The 19,108-nt window shown below is 43.3% G+C and overlaps 1 protein-coding gene across 1 annotated transcript in view; it reads left to right on the forward strand.

The window, feature by feature from the left end:
* Window positions 1-19,108, forward strand: part of LOC102821630 (receptor-type tyrosine-protein phosphatase T-like) — a 1,273,932-nt gene that overhangs the window by 432,010 nt on the left and 822,814 nt on the right. The window lies entirely within an intron of this gene.

Consider the following 19,108-nt stretch of genomic DNA (forward strand, 5'->3'; position numbering starts at 1 on the left):
CTTTAGGAAAATATCACATTTATCTGTGGATTTTCAAAGGCTCCAGTGTATTAATTTAATATATATACCTGAATATTAAGATGAAAGCAATTTTCCATTAACTGCCAGTGGCCTCATTTGTTACACTCAGCCCTAGAGGGCCTCGAACCTCTGACTAGTCTTACACGGTCTGCAACACTCTTCTTCAAGAAGATCAGGGCCAAGTTCTTACCTATCTAAGGGCCTTGTCCAAGCTGTTCCTCTCACTGGATTTCCCTTCCCACTCGCTCCATTACCAGGTCCCTCTTTGTCATCTTCATGTATCATTTTGGTTTAAGCCACTCCCCTGGGAGACCTTCCTTGGTTTCCTGTGCTAATTTAACTTTTCCTCACTCTTCCTCTTAGCCATTCATGGCATCCAGCCTACAGAACAACGTCTAATGTGTAAATCATCAAATTATTTTGGTGCTAATTTGTTTATTACATGCCTCTCCCATTAGACTATATACTCCCCTAGGGCAGTAACCTCATCTGTTCTGGCCACTAATGCCTGACACAAAGTAGGCACTCAGTAAATAATGTGTTAATTGCATGAATGTTAGGATGTTATGTGCCCTGCAGAAAATAGGGAAAAATATATAGACAACTGCCCCACATTGGGGTTTCTAAGAGTTTCATATTTACCTCATTAGTAAATGTGAGGTTTATTTAGGTCTGTGTTGTATGACAAGTTTCTAGCTTTGTTAACCCTAATATTTAGCTTATTATCCTGGTGCCATAAATGGAATAAATTTGCAGTACCCCCAAACAATGGGAGAGTAGTAAAGGGTAAAGAAGGAAGAAGTCTGGAAAGGGAGAGAAAAGAAGGAAGCTGGGAACTCAATCTAAAGCAACTTCTGAGCTTTAAGAAAGACTATCAGAACCAGAGCCAGAACTGGGACTCCCTGGGCTGCTCAACATAATACCAGACCACACTCCCAGCCCACAGTTGTTGGGGAAACTCGTTTTGGGAAGAAAACTTCAGCTCCTTCCAAGAGACCTTCATTATGTGTAAATGCGTACCCTGTGCAGTATCATTTCCCAGAGCCCTCCGAAGCATTCATTCTCTGATCCTCCACAGTGACTCGGAGGCTAACTGGGATGATGACTCCCATTTTATGTAGGACACTGAGGCTCTGAGGAGTGAAATGAGCTTCCCCAAATCTCAAACCTCAAGAGGAGATAGCTCTGAGATATTTTCTCCTGACTCCCAAGTGTTAAGAGCCCTTACCCTGTGTCTACTGCACAAGACTCCCTTGTGCTGTGATTCTTGGGTTAAGCAAATGGCTTGGCAGGAAGGTAGGGGTGATTGGCAGGAGATCTGATTAATTAAACAATTTTTAAATTTGTAGGTTAAGCAACAACTCCATTTCAATGTGGCCCAGACTATGTTATATGGGACAGTTCATGAACTAAACACAATAAAACAGAGGCCAGAGGAATATCCTTGAAAAGAATGAAGTCAGCCATGTGCCCCTTAATTGCCTTTTATGCTTGGTACATGCCCTTGCTTCTTCCTTCATCCATCCCACAGCATTTGATCAAAGCTGGACAGGAGCCTGGATACCTAAAGGCGTCCTCTAAGCCACAGAGGACCTCACATTGTCTACACCAGTAGACTGGGCTACACTCCTGAGGACAGAGGTAGATTTCACCTATGGGTGTAAAGACTGGGTGAAGGTTCATTCTCCAGTAGGAGGGACCCTTAAGGTGAGTATAGTTTGTATCATAGGGAGTTTCTTGTTTAGAGTGAGTGGGTCATGGGACCTGTGTACTGTTTTGGGTTACTGGTGAGCGCCGTTGAATGGTTTTCAACTAATGTGAACTTCACGCGCAACAGAATGAAATCCTGGCTGATTCAGTGCCATCCTCACAATTACTATGTTTGAGCTCATTGCTGCCACTGAGTCGGAGCTTTGTCTTCACCAAGTACGACGCTCCACTAACTCTCCTCTTTACTAAGCATGATGTCTTTCTCCAAGGATGGGTCCCTTCTGACAACATGTCCAGAATAGGCGGTCATCAGGGTGGTACAGTCTGTGTTTTGGGAAGTTTAAAGTTCAGAATGAGTGGGCTATGGGAACTCTATACTGTTTGAGGTTGCTGTTAAGTGCTGTCTAGGTCTAGTCATTTCCAACCACACGCACAACAGAATGCAATACTGTCTGGCTCGGAACCACCTTCAAAATTACGAGGTTTTAGTCCGTAGTTGCTGTCACTGTGTCAGTATATCCCACTGGGGGGTTCTTCCTTTTTACCAAGCCTGAAGTCCTTTTCCTCATGATAAACCTGTCTAAAGTAGGAGGTCATCAGAATGACTATAGTCTGTATTCTGGGGAGTTTAGCATTCAGAATAAATGGGTCATGTATTTTGAAAGACACTGGATGGAAGAGATCCCCTCAGAGAATGCTGAGGTATGTATGACGCTGTCGTATGAACAGGCTGAGGATGCTGACCAAGATGTTGTATTGTGCTCCAGCAACCTCAGTGCTCGGAGCTGTTTAGACTTCTGCTGTGAACGGGCGGGGGGTACTCAAGACAGGTTTCACTTTTTGGTGACATGTTGTTCTGTTGATGAAAGAAACATGTTTTGACTATTTTTTACTTTGGAAGACACAGCAACACACACACAAAGAGGGTTATAATCACTGATACACTTTACTCCCTTGGAGACCTTGTGGTCCCAGTTCCAGACCACCGCAGTAAAGTGACTGACTATCACAATAAAGCTAGTCACACGTAGGTTTGGTTTTTCCTATGCATATGCTAATGTAGGCTTACACAATACTGTCATCTATTAAGAGTGCAATAGCATTATGAAAAAGGCTTGAAATAGCATGCGAATGACCAGAATATGAAGCCAGAGACTTGAAGTGACACATACTATTGGAAAAATAGCACGGATATTTGTGCTCAAAGCCACAAACCTTTACTTAGTTAAAAAAAAAAAAAATTATTTGCAAAGCTCAATAAAGCAAAGTGTAATAAAATGAGATGTGCTTGTACACTGCATTTGTGTGTAACTCTTTTCATTTTTGTTAACATCAATACGCACATCTACTTGCACAACATTGAAGCATCATGTACAACACGCGGAAAGCTGTATCTGCTTTCCTTATCTGACAGTGTATAATGAATATTTCCTTGGACTCCTGGTGCACTGATGTAGGATAAGTACTGGACTGTTAACTACAGGTCAGTGGTTCAAACCCACCAGCTGCTCCTTGAAAAGTCTTGACAGAGTCACTGTGGAAGACTGACTCTATGGCAGTTAACAACAGTACCAACAAATTAATATTTCACCATGTACTTAATTGTTTTGTTCAATAAATGCAAAAAAAAATGCATTGAATATGTTCCTCCAAGTATGAAATTTGATATTAACTATGTAGTATGATGGAGTCCTGGTGTGGCTCTGTGAGCTAATGTGTCAGACAGCAAAGTTATTTGAACTGCAAGGTAGGTGGTTCAAGCTCACCAGCTGCTCCCTATACAGGGTCGCTATGGGTCGGAATTGACTCAACAGCACTTACCAACAACAATATAGTATGGTAAGTAAGAGTCCTTCTGAGGTGCTATAGCATAAACCACCAGGTTGGCAGTTCAAATCATACCAACCACTCCTTGGAAACCCTACATAGAGTTGGCTATGAGTCAGAACTGACTGGACAACACTTAACAACAACATGATGAATAAATTAAACTGGGTCTTCATATTTATGGATAATGTAGGCTAATGGAGTCATACATTATATTTAAAGAAGACTCAGAATTGATTTTGATCTGCCCCATACCATGCTCACAATTGTTAGGAAGATTGGTGTTGTTAAGTGCCATTGAGTCGGCCCGATGCATAGCGACCCTGTATAGGGTTTCCAAGGAGCAGCTGGTGTGCTTGAACTGCTGACCTTGTAGTCTAGCACATTAGCCCACAGCGCTGCACTGTTGTTGTTAGAGTGATAGATATAAAGTGGCCACAGACTAGAGATCACTAGCTGCTTGTTCACTGTCAGTGAGTTGGTGCCCAGTCCAAGAAAGGTGCGCCATATTTATTCAGTCTGTATGCTAAACAAATAATTTGAGAAGCTGGATCATATGAAGAAGAATATGGCATCGGGATTGGAGGAAGGCTTATTAACAGCCTGAGATATGCAGGTGACACAACCTTACTTGCTGAAAGTGAAGAGGACTTGAAATACTTACTGATGAAGATCAAGACCATAGCCTTCAGTATAGTTTGCTTCTTACTGTAAAGAATGCAAAAATTCTCACAAAGGAAGCAGTACATGACATCATGATTAGAGGAAAAAGATGAAGGCTGTCAAACACTTCATTTACTTGAATCCATAACTCGTGGAAGCAATGGCCAAGAAATCAAATGAAGTATTGCATTAGGCAAATCTGCAAAAGACCTGTTTAAAGTGTTCAAGAGCAAAGATGTCACTTTGAGGACTGAAGTATGGGTCACCCAAGCCATGGTATTTTCAATTAGTGGTTACAAATTGAGCTGCGAACCTCAAGGTCAGCAGTCCGAAACTACCAGCTGTTTCTCAGGAAAAAGATAAGACTCTCTGCTCCCATAAAGATTTACAGCCCCAGAAACCCTCTACAGGGTTGATATGAGTCGGAACTGACTCCACGGCACATAACAACAACAACAACATATGCATAGGAAAGTTGGACAGTGAATCAGGAAGACCAGGGAAGAATCGATGCGTTTAAATTACGGTGTTGGTGAAGAGTATTGAAAGTACCATGGACCTCCAGAGTAACAAACACATTTGTCTTGGAAGAAGTCCAGTCAGAAGGCTACTTAGAAGCAAGGATGGTGAGACTGTCTCTTGTACTTTGAACATGTCAGCAGAGTCCATTCCCTGGAGGAGGACAGCATGCTTGCAAAAGTGGAGGATCAGTGAAAAACAGGAAGATTTTCAACTTGATAGACTGACACAGTGACAGAAATAATGGTCTCAAACCTAAGGACAATTGTGATGGTACCTTGATCTGCTGTGCATACGGTCCCTAGGAGTCAGAACTGACTGCATGGCACCTAACAGTAACAACAACAATCCTTAGAGCTAAATCTGACTACACATAGTCTAGTATTTTTCCTAAATTCCTGAAGGTGGTGTTGTGGGTACAGTGGGCATTTTCAAGACTTTGAGACATAGTTCTTCAAAAGTTGGATCCATTTACACCCTGCCACAGTTTTGTTTATTTGGACCTGCTCGCCTAATAGCTGTGGAGAGTCCACTTCTCCTTCATTGTCTCCATTTCTGTGAGACAAAGACTCTGCAAACTAGTGGTTGGGTGTTTGGAGCTGATAATCGATGGCTTTTATTTCTTATCATTACTTACCGGCTGCAGTCCTGTGTTTGGAGTAGAATTGATTCTTTCCCTTGTTGGCACCAACACATGTCAAATATTTGCAGGTTCTTATCTTTCCCTTAGGCTTGGCTTAGGCAGGCTTTGAATTTCTAGCACTTAACATATTTCCTCTCACAATCATCTTTCTATTCAGGGACAAGTTACCCAATAAGCAAGGTAAGCACAAGTGTACTTGTGCTTAGTTTCTAGTGGATAATTACACCTTCTTTCATCACAGCAAAGACTCAGCTTCTAAGGATGACTGCCATGTTTCTCTCTCCCAACACTTTAGCACCAGTGGCACTGCGAGTTAATGTGCTGGACCGCAAGGTCAGTTTGAACCACCAGGTTGGTAGTTCAAGCTCACCAGGTCCTCCTTAAAAACCCTGTACAGGGTCACTAGGAGTCAGAATTGACTCAGTGGCACTTAACAACAACAACATAGAATCAAACCCTCTTTTCTAATTTAAAGACCCTGACAGGGAGGGAGCACCCAGTAAGCAAGGTAAGCACAGGCTTGGTTGTGCTTATTTACGAGTCTGAAATGGACAATTTTACTTTTTTTTCACCCCAGCAAAGATTCTGCTTCACATTCTGGCTGGTGTCTCTCACCTAACCTTCCTATACAATCAAAGCGTCTTCCAATTTACGATCCCAAACAGGGACAAAGTATCCAGTTAGCAAGGTAAGCATGGGCTTACTTGTGCTTATTAATTAATCTGTAGCTAACAGTTTCATATGTGGTGAAAATACATGAAGCTGTGCACTACAGATGAGGAAATAAGCACAAGCGAGCCCCTGTGCTTGTGGGGTAATCCGCTTCTGCCTCTGTTTCCCTCAAGGCATTCCTGGCTTAGTTTTTCTTCCCCTTAAGTCATAGACATGCCTCCAGACCCCAGAAGCATTCTGCCCTACCTAGGCCAGTGGATGGAATTTCCAGCCCTACCTCCTGTGGTTTCCATGTCAGCTCTCTATTTTTAAAATAAGAATGCTATCCAACTCATGTGCCTTGAAGCCTTGCTTCTCAGATTGCCCGATCGCTGCTTCTCTCATCTCTGGTTTTCATGCTTGTGTTTCTTAAGGCTGTGTGCTCTGCCCAGTTCTGTTATCATTACACAAAATCTTCTTGAGAAAAACATTCGACAGCCTTCAATTCCAACTCAGAGCAACCCTGTGGGCTGGAGCAGAACAACTCCTTTAGGGTTTCCAAGGTTGTTCACCTTTGTGGGTACAGTCTCATCTTTCCCCCTGGAGAGTGACTGGCGGGTTTGAACCACCAGCCTTTTGTTTAAGAACCCAGTTCTTAATCCACTACACCACCAGGGCACCTTTAACATAAGCTATTACCAGTTCTATGGCTTCAGCAAGACATGGACACATCCATACTGATTTTCTAAGTTCCAGGTCTATACAACAAACTGCTTTTTCTGTCTGCTTGACACTGCCGCACCCCTACGGAGCAAATGCACAAAATTTGGCACCCTACACTGGCTATGTGGTGACCAGCATCCTGCCTATGCAGTTCAGGATTCTGGGAGTCACTTCCTTCTTCTTCCACATCATCTCATCCAATCAGCCATAAAACTGCATTTTTCCTCTGTATCTTCAATCTCTTGCTTCACCGATTCCACTCTCTCATTCACAACCAACAATTCACTGAAATCTCATATTTGATTTTTACACCTATTACTGATCGTTAGTCTTAACAGGTTTATGAGGCCTGGTAAATGTCTAAGACAGTTTATTGTTATTTTAATACTAGACTATATTGTATTTTTTAATGTAATTCTATATTGCTACTTTAATTTTTTCAGTTTTGTTCCATTTCAGTGGGCCACTCACAGTGTGGGAGGGGTGTGTATTAGACCCCATTGCCACTGGGATCGAATATAAAATGGCATGATTTGATTCATTGGATTGTCATGCTGATGTGGTTGTCTTATGATGATACAATATGTAGAATATTACTGAAAGTGATACTGTGTATACATTTTCTTCATTGCCAATAGTAGTGATATTTTTGTTGTTAGTGGGCTTTTAGAGGCAGAAGAGGGCAAGGTCTAAGCTTCTAAAGTCAAAGGCTGTCTTACCAGCTGTGTGACCTTGGGCAAGTTACTAAATGTCTCTGGTCCTCCAGTTCCTCATCTATAAAATTAGAATAATAGAACTCACTCTACTGGGTTTTTGTTAGACTCCAATAGTAAGGTACATGCACAGAATACAATCTGTAGCTAGGAAAATATGACAATTCTGGGATTTAGTGTTCTGGGACACTGGACCTGTTATTGTTACTGTTGTTGTTGTTGTCATCAAATGCTGTTAAGTCTGTTCTGACTCATTGTGACCCTGTATAGGGTTTCCAAGGAGTGACTGGTGAGTTTGAACCACTGACCTTTCCGTGCAGCGCTTATCCTACAGCACCACACGAAGACTCCATAGTGTTGCTGTTAGGTGCCTTCAAGTTGATTCGGAATAATAACAATTGTGTGTGCTCAATAGTAGCACACTGCCCAGTCCTGCGCCATCCTCACAATTGTTCAGGTTGAGCCCATTGCCGCTGCCACTATGTCAGGACATCTCCTTGGAGGTCTTCTTTTTCGTTAACCCTCAACTTTACCAATCCTCATGTCCTTCTTCAAGGACTTTTCTCTCTGGATAACATGTCCAAAAGATGAGAGATGAAGTCTAGCCTTCCTCACTTCTAAGGAGCACTCTGGCTGTACTTCTTTCAACACAGATTAGTTTGTTCTTCTGACATGCGATGTGGTATACCTATAGATCAAACACACTTTTGCCTACCCATCCTCATCGAAAACCTCTGGCCAGGAATGGCTTCTGCCCTTAATAAAGTATATTCCAAGGGAAATAGCATCCTTGGATGTCTTGAATATTCCCATTTGTGACCAGGGTCACGTCCTCGTTCTGAGATACCTTGCCTTATTTCCCTACCTGCCTGGGAGCATGTTTGTCTTCTCCATCATTCTCATCGCTTCACTGGGAAAGGCTTGTCATCTCTCCCCTGCTGGTTTCCACTGCCCTTCTGCCTGTTTTCTGCTTACCTTCCTGATGACTTGCTCCAGGTCACTGTGTCCATTCACTTAGGGCAGTGTGGTGACCGTTCCAGTGCAAACCTGGGTCCCTTTCTTGCCTAATTAGTGCCTGTGGCTTCCTGACATTCAAGGCCCTTTTCTGATCTTCCTTTTCTGGTGCTCCTTATTTAAGGTCGTTGTGGTCCCCACACACTGTGGCCAGGAGATTTCATAGCTTACAGAAATACGAAAAACAGAATTTTATCCATAAACTTCCTAAGCTCTCTTATCTGGTAGCGTAGTGGTTACAAATAGGGCTGCGAACCACAAAGTCAGCAGTTTGAACCTACCAGCTGCTCTGCGGGAGAAAGATGAGGCTTTCTGTTCCCGTAAAGATTTACAGCCTTGGAAACCCTGTACAGGATTGCTATGAGTCAGTTCTGACTCAACGGCACATAACCACTACCACCATGCTTGAATTCAAGGAGCTCTGGTAGTATAGTGGTTATGAATTGGGCTGCTAATCTCATGGTCAGCAGTTCAAAACTACCAGCTGTTCTGTGGTAGAAAGATGAGGCTTTCTGCTCCCGTAAAGATTTACAGTCTTGGAAACCCTATTCAGGGTCACTATGGGTCGGAACTGACTCGATGGTATTTAACAACAACAACAACTTGTACTTTTAAGACCCAGAAAAGAAAACTTTGGGCTCAAAAATATTTTAAAACAAAGAAAGAAAGCCTTATAATTGAAGCTAACAAGCACCGAAATAAATACCTATTAAATGTATCTGTATTTACTACATATGTTTGTCAAGTTTTCTGTTAAAAATATTTTATGACATTTGGAAATAAACTACACAGAATAGCTTTTCTCATAGATAAACCCTGAAGGAACCAAATGATTGTGGAGAAACCAAAGCAATCATAAATTAAATGAGTTACTGGGAGCCAAATTATAATGGCTCAAAATTATTTTTAAAATGATCTCAGTTATGATCTGGTAAAAATTACAGTGAATGTTGTAGAATGTTTTTTTATTGTTGTTAAGTGTCATCTAGTCAACTGTGACTCATATAGTGACCTTGTATACGGTTTCCAAGGAGCAGTTGGAGGGTTTGAACTGCCTTCCAACCTTGCAGTTAGCAGTCTAGTGCTTATCCTACAGTATTAATCTGAGGTGGGAGAGATTGCTAATACTAGGTGGGCCTATGACGGATGAATACAGTCTTGGGTTTCCCCTTCATCTTGGCCTTCTGCCACTGACTCCCTAGCTACCATGCATTCGCACCTGATGATGCGCCGCTGCAGGTTAATGAGCTGGACTGCAAGGTTGGTTTGAACTGCAAGGTCAGCAGTTCAACCTCACCAGCCACTCCTTGGAAACCCTATACAGTATCGCTATGGGTTGGAACCAATTCGATGACACTTACAAACAACAACAACAGCATGATCTAACTTTTGTTTGATTTTTCCTGTCACTCAGTCCTGTGATATGACATAATGCCATCCCCATAGTCCGCAAGTTTAATAGGGATAGGCTGTGCTCGCATTAGTCACCCCTGGGTCTTCAGCACCAGGTACAAGGCTGTACAAGCTGCGTAGACCCAGATGCTATGAATGGAGGCAGCAGTGCCAGCTGATGTCACAGAGCTATGAGGAAGGGGAATGCTCAGGACTAGGCTAGAGTGCTGCCACACCCACTCAGTCTGTGACCGGCAGGATGTGCTGCTCAGGACATCTGCTTCAAGTGATGGTGACACAGAGTGAGGCCGATGGACCTGCCACTGACAAGTGACCAGACCGTTAACTTTGCCCTGGCATAAATGACCTTAGCACCTTTGTGTGCATAGAAGGCAGGAGGAGGGTGGGCAGGATGGAACTGAGTATCAATTCCTAGGGACACCAGGAGGCTAATGGCCCAAGAGGGAAGCAAAGTCTCAACCCCAAAGGCAGGGCTGGGCATGATGACAACAATCCTGAGAGCCCCTGGGAAGCATTGACCATACCTGTTATGTACACTGCCCCTCCACAGATGCCCCTGGTGCAAGCTTCTGAGGATCTGGTAAGCACAGGTCCCTCGTACCCAAGCACTGAGCACTGAGCAGGTCCTGGGTGGGGGTAGAAGGGCTATGTTAGTTCATGAGGGGCTAGTTGGGTTCACCATCAGAACAGTGTGGACTCAAAGCAGGTAATCCCTCCACACCAGCCCTACACCCCTAGTTCCCCGAACATCCTGATTTCACAATGAATGTCCAGTGGACTATTATTGTCAATTGAATAGAAAAGAAAAAGAATATCTGGCAGACATTTTGCCTGCGTTCTCTGAATAAACATCACCAGCAACTGCAGTGGTAGTAACATCATTAAAGATGAGGGAGGAGCTCAGAGACGTGAAGTCACTTACCGACTGTCCCGAGCTACTGAGAGAACTGAGCTCTGAACTGAGCTCTGAGCCCTGCTGTAGACTCGCCTCCTTCAATATGGTCAATGGTGGTGGTCGTATGCCTTCAAGTTCGATTCAGTTCATAGGGTATAGGGTTTGTGAGGGTGTCAATCTTTATGGGAGCAAAAAGCCTTATCGTCATCCTACAGGGTGGCTAGTGGATTCGACCTGCTGACCTTGAGGTTAGCAGCTCAATGCATAACCTGCTATATTACCAGAGCTCCGTTGAATATGGTCAGTAACCTCCTGGAAAGGCAGACTGGGATTTTAAAGCAGAAGAACCTTCCGAGTTTGTGGTCACAACAAGTGGATTTCAGACCTGTTTTACCCCATTGCTGAATCTCTGTGAGCCTCAGTTGTCAACTGTGGGCCAGTGCTGAAGAAAGACGTCATACTTGGTAAAGTAGAGGGTCAGGAGAAAAGAGGACACTCAATGAGAAGGGTGGTTACAGTGGCAGCAATAATGGACTCAAACCTAACAGTGGGGAAGGTGGCACAGGACCAGACAAGTATTGTATTCCGTTGTCAATGGGGTTGCTATGAGTCAGAACTGACTCGACAGCACCTAACAACAACATGATTCATAAGTGACTCAGTGACAGCTGAGAACAGTAACAACAATACAAGGGACTTATAAATGGAATGAAACGTAATGGCATTCTTCCCTGAACTTTTTGTAGCCTCCTTGAATATATCTCTGCTGTGATTAAAATGCTGTACTACAAAGTCATTTTGAACCACAAGGTCAGCAGTTCAAGCTTACCAGCTGCTCCTCCGAAACCCTGTACAAGGTCACTATGAGTTGAAACTGACCAGACAGCCCTTAACAACAACTTTGTTATAGTGTAGTGGTTACGAGTCAGGCTGCTAATCTCAGGCTCAGAAGTTTGAAACTACCAGCGGTTCCTTGGGAGAAAGATGAGGCTTTCTGTTTTTACAAAGATTTAGAGCCTCAGTGGGACATTCCCACTTGAAACAACATGCAGACCAGCCTGGGGCGACTAGAGGAATAAAAGATACTTCCTGAAAGAAAGACTAGCAGTAAAAAAATAAAAATAAAAATAAATAAAAAACAAAAATGGCAGTCTGTTTGGCCATTACAAGAACAAGTAAGCTGTTTGCTGGGAAAACATCAAGGCAAGCAGTCAAGTTCCTTCAGGACAGACCCACCTCCAAGACAAACTCAAAGGGAACACATGATGAGAAGGCTTGTAAGCTTGCTGGTGACCACATTGGTCTACATGTCAGTGGAAGTGAGGAAAAGGCAGTAATGAAGATATGGGCTGAATTCGACCATACTCCATAGACTCCTATCAACCTTGAGATGAGAGAGAGAATGGCGGGAAGGGCTGGTTGGTCAGAAGTTTGGGGAGACTTGGAAACTCCTAAACCCATGGCCATTGACCTAGCCATGAAGAGCTAGAGTGGAGAGTGAAGCGGCCAACTGATACAAAATTGGGGGAGAGGCACAAGAATGCCCAAACTTGCAGACAATACCCATTTGACCTAGCTTCAATGGCTTGATGACCAGAGTTTAACTAAAGGAAGATAAATTTGAAAAAGGAAGTAAGTGTACGTTGCTACAATTTCATGAACTTGACCTATATTTATGGATACAGTACCTCAAATTACCAACCAAGTGGGAAGGAATCTTCACATTAAGGATCAAACATATCCCCTCTGTACACAGGGTTGATAGGGACAGGCAACTTAGACACTGGCTACCTAAAATGAGGGGGTGGGGAGGCGGGGTTATAAAGGCACAAAGTAGCTGGCTTACACATTTTCAGAGGGAGTTTACTTTCACAGTGTGCAGGGAAAGGTAGAATCCCCACTGAATAGTTTTCAACTTGTCTAGATGAGTAAAAGGAGATGGGGGATAAGATTCTTATGATTTAATAGTGAGTAATTGTTATCATGACTAATTGCTATGGTCCCAACTGTAAATGTAGAAGTTTTGTAACACAAAGTGGAGAGCAGTTAATCTTACAGTCCAGGAACAGAGGACCCTAGGACTATCAAGGGAGAAGAGCATGAGCTTAATGTGGGACCCCATTCAGAGAAGCAGCAACACCAGAGATGGAGGCATTGGTGAGAACATGGAGAGAGGGAGCAGCTGAGGACTCTCGACTCATGGAAAGAGAAAGACTGTGTGCTGGAGGCTAGGAGGCAGGCTTGCAGAACGTGTCCTTTGGTTGTTTAAATGATTATGTATTCCTGAATGTTTTTTGTGTACAGCAAAAAACCCCTAAAAAACCAGAAGAGGGAATAAAGACAAATACTGTTAACCAATGGTACATAGAGGGGATTGTAATCATTACAATGAAATGAAATATGACAGGATGAGTGCAAAACCAATGGTCTCCCATGTAAACTATCACTCAACTCACAATAAAAGCTTTTTTAAAAATAAAAAAAGGAAGTTGGAGGTGGTTTGAAAAGGGTGGGGAGAGAAGACAGCAAGAAAGAGAGAAAAAGAGAAAACCTCTTCTTAAAATCCTTAGTTTATAGACACCCCTCCTCATGTAGTTCAAGGAATCAACCTAAATTGGACATCTAATCTGTGCTTGGATATATATATTTGTATTGTAATAAAATATATTTAATAAAACATTTGCCATTTCAGCTATTGGGGTCGGGGGAAGATTTACAGCCTCGGGAACACTATACAGGGTCTCTGTGAGGGGGAACCAACTCCACAGCACACCACCACCACCATGGTTCTGTCTTCCCTCTCAGAGTTCCTTTCCGTACAATCATTTGCCTTGTGCTCTTGCAACAGTAGTCATATATACAACACCCACTTCCCTTATTAAAATGCTTTTTGCCAGTAGAACTCTTTATAGTCTAAAGCCCTTCAGATAGAAGAGCCATTTAGTTTCACACTTAAAAGGACCCATTTGACAAATAAAGGAACAAAGTAGATTTCAGTTTGCTTTGGGGTCCTTCTGGGGAGTTTTGCCAGCGGAATAGGGGTCTGCACATTTTCTCAGGAAACCCAGTGGTACCGGGACTTCTAAATAACTATTTCCTCACAGCATGTGAGACCCAATTGCATTTTCTTTATATCCTTGTCATTCTTTGCCACAGTGGCAGGAATGAATATTTTCTATACTGTAGTTGTTTTCCTAAGAAGCTGAAAATACTGGAAGGAAATTGGTTTTTCTCCTCTGCCTTATCTTTGCATAAGCATTGTCGCGGATCTCAGAGAAGCTTGGGGGATGACCTCCACTTTATTTATTTATATTTGTCAATGCAGAGCCATATCAGAACGCAGACAGCAGAGCATTAAATAATCTCTGTGTGTATGGAGTCTTTTAGCAACCCTGACCCATGTGCCTGTGTGTGTTGAACTGTTGAGGTGAAGGCTGCAGTAAAACGCCTGGTCAAATTCAGTGTAGACCACCCCCTGATTTGATTAGGGCCCCTCCCCTACAACTGAGTGATCAATTGTTTTTTCAGGATTGATGTAGGTGATTTATTTTTGAGACTGAGGCTGGCTTTCCTGACGAGCCTGGGAGTGTGTATGTGCGTTAGGGGAAGAAAGTTGCCGGTTTGTTAATGGCCTTGACAGTAACAACTGTGAAAAACACAAGGGTTTAGATGTCACGCTGTTAAGAACTCCATGGACAGGGTATTGGAACTTGAATAGGAAAACTTGGATTCCAAATCCTGCTTCTATGGTCTGTTTGGACAAGGTTCTTAACTAATTGATGCTTCTTTATCACTTGTGAAAAGGAACCAGGTGGGAGAGACTGCTAGTAAGTTTATTTCTCACATTCTCCCTTAATGAGACCAGATTGTATTTTTGGCAACAATGTGCTTTAACTTAAAGACTACATTTCCCAGCCTCCCTTGCAGCTGGATTTGGCCATGTGATCAAATTCAGGGCCGTGAAATGTAATCAGAGTGGTGCTTGGGACCACTGGGAGAGCTTTGGTGAAAAACCCTTGTTGCCCTCTTTCTCCTCACCCCTGTAGTCTTGAGGCAGTTAAGCTTTGCCCTGATAGTGCAAACAGTTAAGAGCTCGATTGTTAATCGAAAGGTAGACAATTCGAACCCACCCAGTGGGTCTATGGGAGATAAACGTGGTGATCTCCTTCTGCACAGATTGTTGTTATTGTTAGTGCAGTAGAGTCAATTCCGACTCATGGTGACCCTGTATAGGCTTTCCAAGGAGTGGCTGGTGAGCTTGAACCACCAACCTTGCTATTCAAACAGACCTTGCATGCAGTCCAACGCATTAGCCTACAGCACCACATACAGCCAAGAAAACTCTATTAGCAGTTCTGATTTGTCACATGGGTTGACTGGGAGTCTAAATGGAGTCCAGGACACCTAAGGTCAATAGCAGGACTGTGTCAGATACTGTGAGGTAAACCTTTCAGCGCCATGAGGATGGGAGAAGGTTCCTATGCTAACTATGGCTGAATTGAGCCGGCTGCAGGCTTCTGAGGGAACTTGAATGCTATATAAGCATGGGCCCTGGGGCTCTGCAAAGACCTGCACAGAATTCCAAGGGACCACAGAGGGGTTACCCAGGCTGCGTGCGTATCTTCCCCCACCCCTCTGATTTTTTAATAGACTATTTTTTAGAGCAGTTTTGGGTTTACAGAAGAATTATGCAGAAAATACAGCATGTTCCCAAATATCTCCTACCCCCACTATGCCTCCTATTATTAGCATCTTACATTCCTTCCTGTGGTATTTGGCAACACCTGATGGGCCAATAGTGATACATTGCTATTAACTACATTATTATTACCTAAAGTCCATAATTGGCTTTAGGGTTCACTCTTTGTGTTGTACTGCCCAACTGTATGTTTTCTCTTTTTCTTTTTCTTTTTTTTTTTTTTTTTGATCGAGAGGAATCTGGGGATGCTTCTGAAGCGATTATCTTTAATTAGATAAGCTCTTTGGTCCTGAACTTGCTTCATTGGAAATGCTACGTGTGCCCTGTGGGGCCAGGAGGAATTGTGAGATCAGATCTCCCAGCTGCTGGTGAATGAGAAGGAGGGAGCTGTCCTGCAGGCCAGTGAGGCACGCACCTCTCCCCTTGCAGGAGGTGCCATTGAAAGAGACTTCATGTGAAAGATGCATGGTGGAGGTACCCAATACAGTGGCTCTGGATGCTCAGGAGACAGCTACACAGATTGTGTAGCTAAGGCAGTGCTTGGGTTGTCTTTCAGGTTCCCTCATGGGCCCTGGGGCATTTCTTTATGTGGGCAGAAACTTGATTTTTGGTAGAACCTATTGGTTCTTCTCACCTTAACGGCTGGCCTCCCTGTCAAAATTGCAGAAATGAAACAAACACACAAAAGACATAAGTTGCTGAGGTCATTTATGGGGGTATCTCACTCTCTCAGGCTGCATGTGTACTGGGAGCATACAAGAAGTCTTAAAAAGTTAGAAGGCTGGTATAGGATGAGGACAAGCTTCACCTCCCACCCCTGACTCTCTTAATGAAGTTTCTCCGTGCAGGACCCGCTTTCTGAAATGATGATGGAGATAGCCTCTCTTAACTCAGCCATTTTTCCCTGAATGCATTCATCTTCAGTATGGCTGCCGACAACCCACTAAATTAAACCAACATGTCCTGAGGCCTGTGGGCCAGGGAAAGGGTTTGGAAGACCCTTGTAAAACCCCCAGACAACCTCATCAAAACATTTGCCTTCAAATCGACCCCGACTCATGGTGATTCTAGGTGTGTCAGGTAGAACTCTGCTCCACGGGATTTTTAATTACTAATTGTTTAAAAATAGATTGCCAGGCCTTTCTTCTGCAGTGCCCCGGCGTAGACTCAAACCTCCAACCTTTCAGTTACTAACCGAGTGCATTAACCTTTTGTATCACCCTCAGATTCCTGAGCCATTTCCCCAGAACATCAATGGAGGAATGTTTTGTATCTGTGCCATCCAATGTGGTGACTATGTGACTGAGCAGCTGACAAACTGAAATACTGACTTTTAATTTAATTTTAAATACCCTTGTTCCCAGCTAAAATCTGAGGGGGGGGGAGTTGTTGAAAGGTCGCATTCAAGCTGCTGACTTTAAATGTTCAGGAACTGGACATTGAGCAATTCCAGATGTTTCCCATGAAGTTTACTTCTGAGGAGCACCTCTTACCTTTGCTATTATTTAATGGTTTATTTTTACTCTGACCACTTCAGATTGGAGGATGAAAGCCCAAGTCCACATAGCTAGACTTTTTCTCCCAACCCTGATATCTGAGAAGAATAGGCTGTAAGAGCCTTGGTTTAACGAGCCTCTGCCAGCCTTGTGGACAACACCTTTATTAGTGTGCTCAGGAAGATGCACACTGCTTCCAGCCATCCCTGCCTCTCAGAGGCACTGGAGATGGGATGTTGGAGCTCGCTGTTTGCAAAGGTGAGATCGTGGAAACTGAAGGCTGAGCTCTAGATGCACAACATTCTGGAAATCTGCCTTATTTCATGGCTGAGACCCAGGGGAGCTTGCAAATGGAATATGGTTTCATCTATTTGCTGCCACAGCAGGACATCTGAGCAAGCCTGAATGACTGAGAAATTGTGGCTGAATTCTTCAGTTGGGAGAGGTCAAGAGGATCTCTGGGCTGTTGACTGGACAGCAGGGGCATAGCATTTGAGGGGGCCATTTATTTACCTATTTATCCATCCATCCATTCATTCATTCATTTAGTATTTATTGAATGACTGCTTTGTGGCAGGCACTGTGTTGTGGACTAGAGATTTAAGGGGACCTTGACATTCTCCCCTGAGTCTTACAGACTTATAGTCTAGTCACAAGAAAGGCAATGATGTGAACCTGTCTCCCTGCCCCACTTCTTCATGATTTTTTTAGAGTATCTACCAAGGAAACTATTTTGGCTCAGAATCTGTTTGTAAGAGAACTCAAAATAAGACAGACGGAGCTGGGCTTCTGTCAAGGAGACAGTGAGGACTGGATGGTGCCCCCAGAGAAGCAGAGAAAGTAGAGTCATTCAGGAGATCAAAGTTACCTAGGAGAAAAAATGACATGACTGCCACTTGGTGACATCATACCTTTATTTAAAATAAGGTGTGTGTTTTTGTGTTACCTCCACATATTTTGCAATATAAGCATCAAAATAGCTTCTTCAGGTTGCATTCCCTAGAGGCCGAGCCTAAGATAAGGATTCAGGTACATGGTGAGTTACAGAGGTAGAAACCAGTAAGGGAGAGAGACGTGTAGAGCAAGAATGTAGTCCCAAGTAAAGTCTACCCTTGGCCTGGTCCCCAAGAGAGAGAATGGTGCCCAACCCTGTCCAATACAACTTTCTGTGATGACGAAAATGTTCTCTCTGTGTGCTGCCCAATATAATTGCCACATGTGGCTACTGAGCCCTGAAGAATGTGACAAGTTTAAATGAAATTTAATTAATTTCATTAAATGAATGTATTTAATTAATTTCATTTAAATTAATTTATATTAAAATTCCCACATATGGTTAGTAATAAACTGTACAGTTCAGCTCTCGAACAGTGGTCAGCAAACTTCTGTAATGGGCCAGATAGTAAGCATTTTAGACTTTGTGGTCCCGCCTGTCTAAATTGCACTGCTTAACTACAATTATAGCATGAAAGCCAAAAACAACACGTGAATGAATAAGTGTGGCTGTGTCCCCAAAACACTGTACTTACAAAAGCAAGTGGTGGTGAGTGGGTGTGGCCCCTGGGCTGTAATCTGCCAATTCCTGCCCTAGAGCATAAATCAAATTGCAGATTTGCCCGCTCTGGATACACCCAGCAAGGGGCTTAGCTTCTGTCAGTCTGTGATTGACTGAGGACCACCTGGGTGAAACACTTCCATCACTTGCAGTAGGGGAGAGGGAAGGAGTGGTAGTGTGGCCCCTTAGTACCTACCACTCATAATTGTGAGGATGGGATGGAGGTTTTATAAGAAGAATCTAAAAGACAGTACAGTATTATTGTCTTATGTTATGTTATGTTATGTTATGTTATGTTATGTTATGTTATGTTATGTTATGCTATGCTATGCTATGCTGTGCTGTGCTGTGCTGTGCTGTGCTGTGCTGTGCTGTGCTGTGCTGTGCTGTGCTATGCTATGATATGATATTATGGAGTTCTTGTAGTGTACTGGTTATGAATCGGGCTGTGAACCGCAAGGTCAGTAGTTTGAAACTATCAGCTGTTCCGCAGGAGAAAGATGAGGCTTTCTGGTCCCGTAAAGATTTACAGCCTCAAAAACCCTGTACAGGGTCGCTATGAGTCG

Source organism: Chrysochloris asiatica, unplaced genomic scaffold, assembly GCF_000296735.1.
Source record: "Chrysochloris asiatica unplaced genomic scaffold, ChrAsi1.0 scaffold00023, whole genome shotgun sequence".
NCBI lineage: Eukaryota > Metazoa > Chordata > Mammalia > Afrosoricida > Chrysochloridae > Chrysochloris > Chrysochloris asiatica.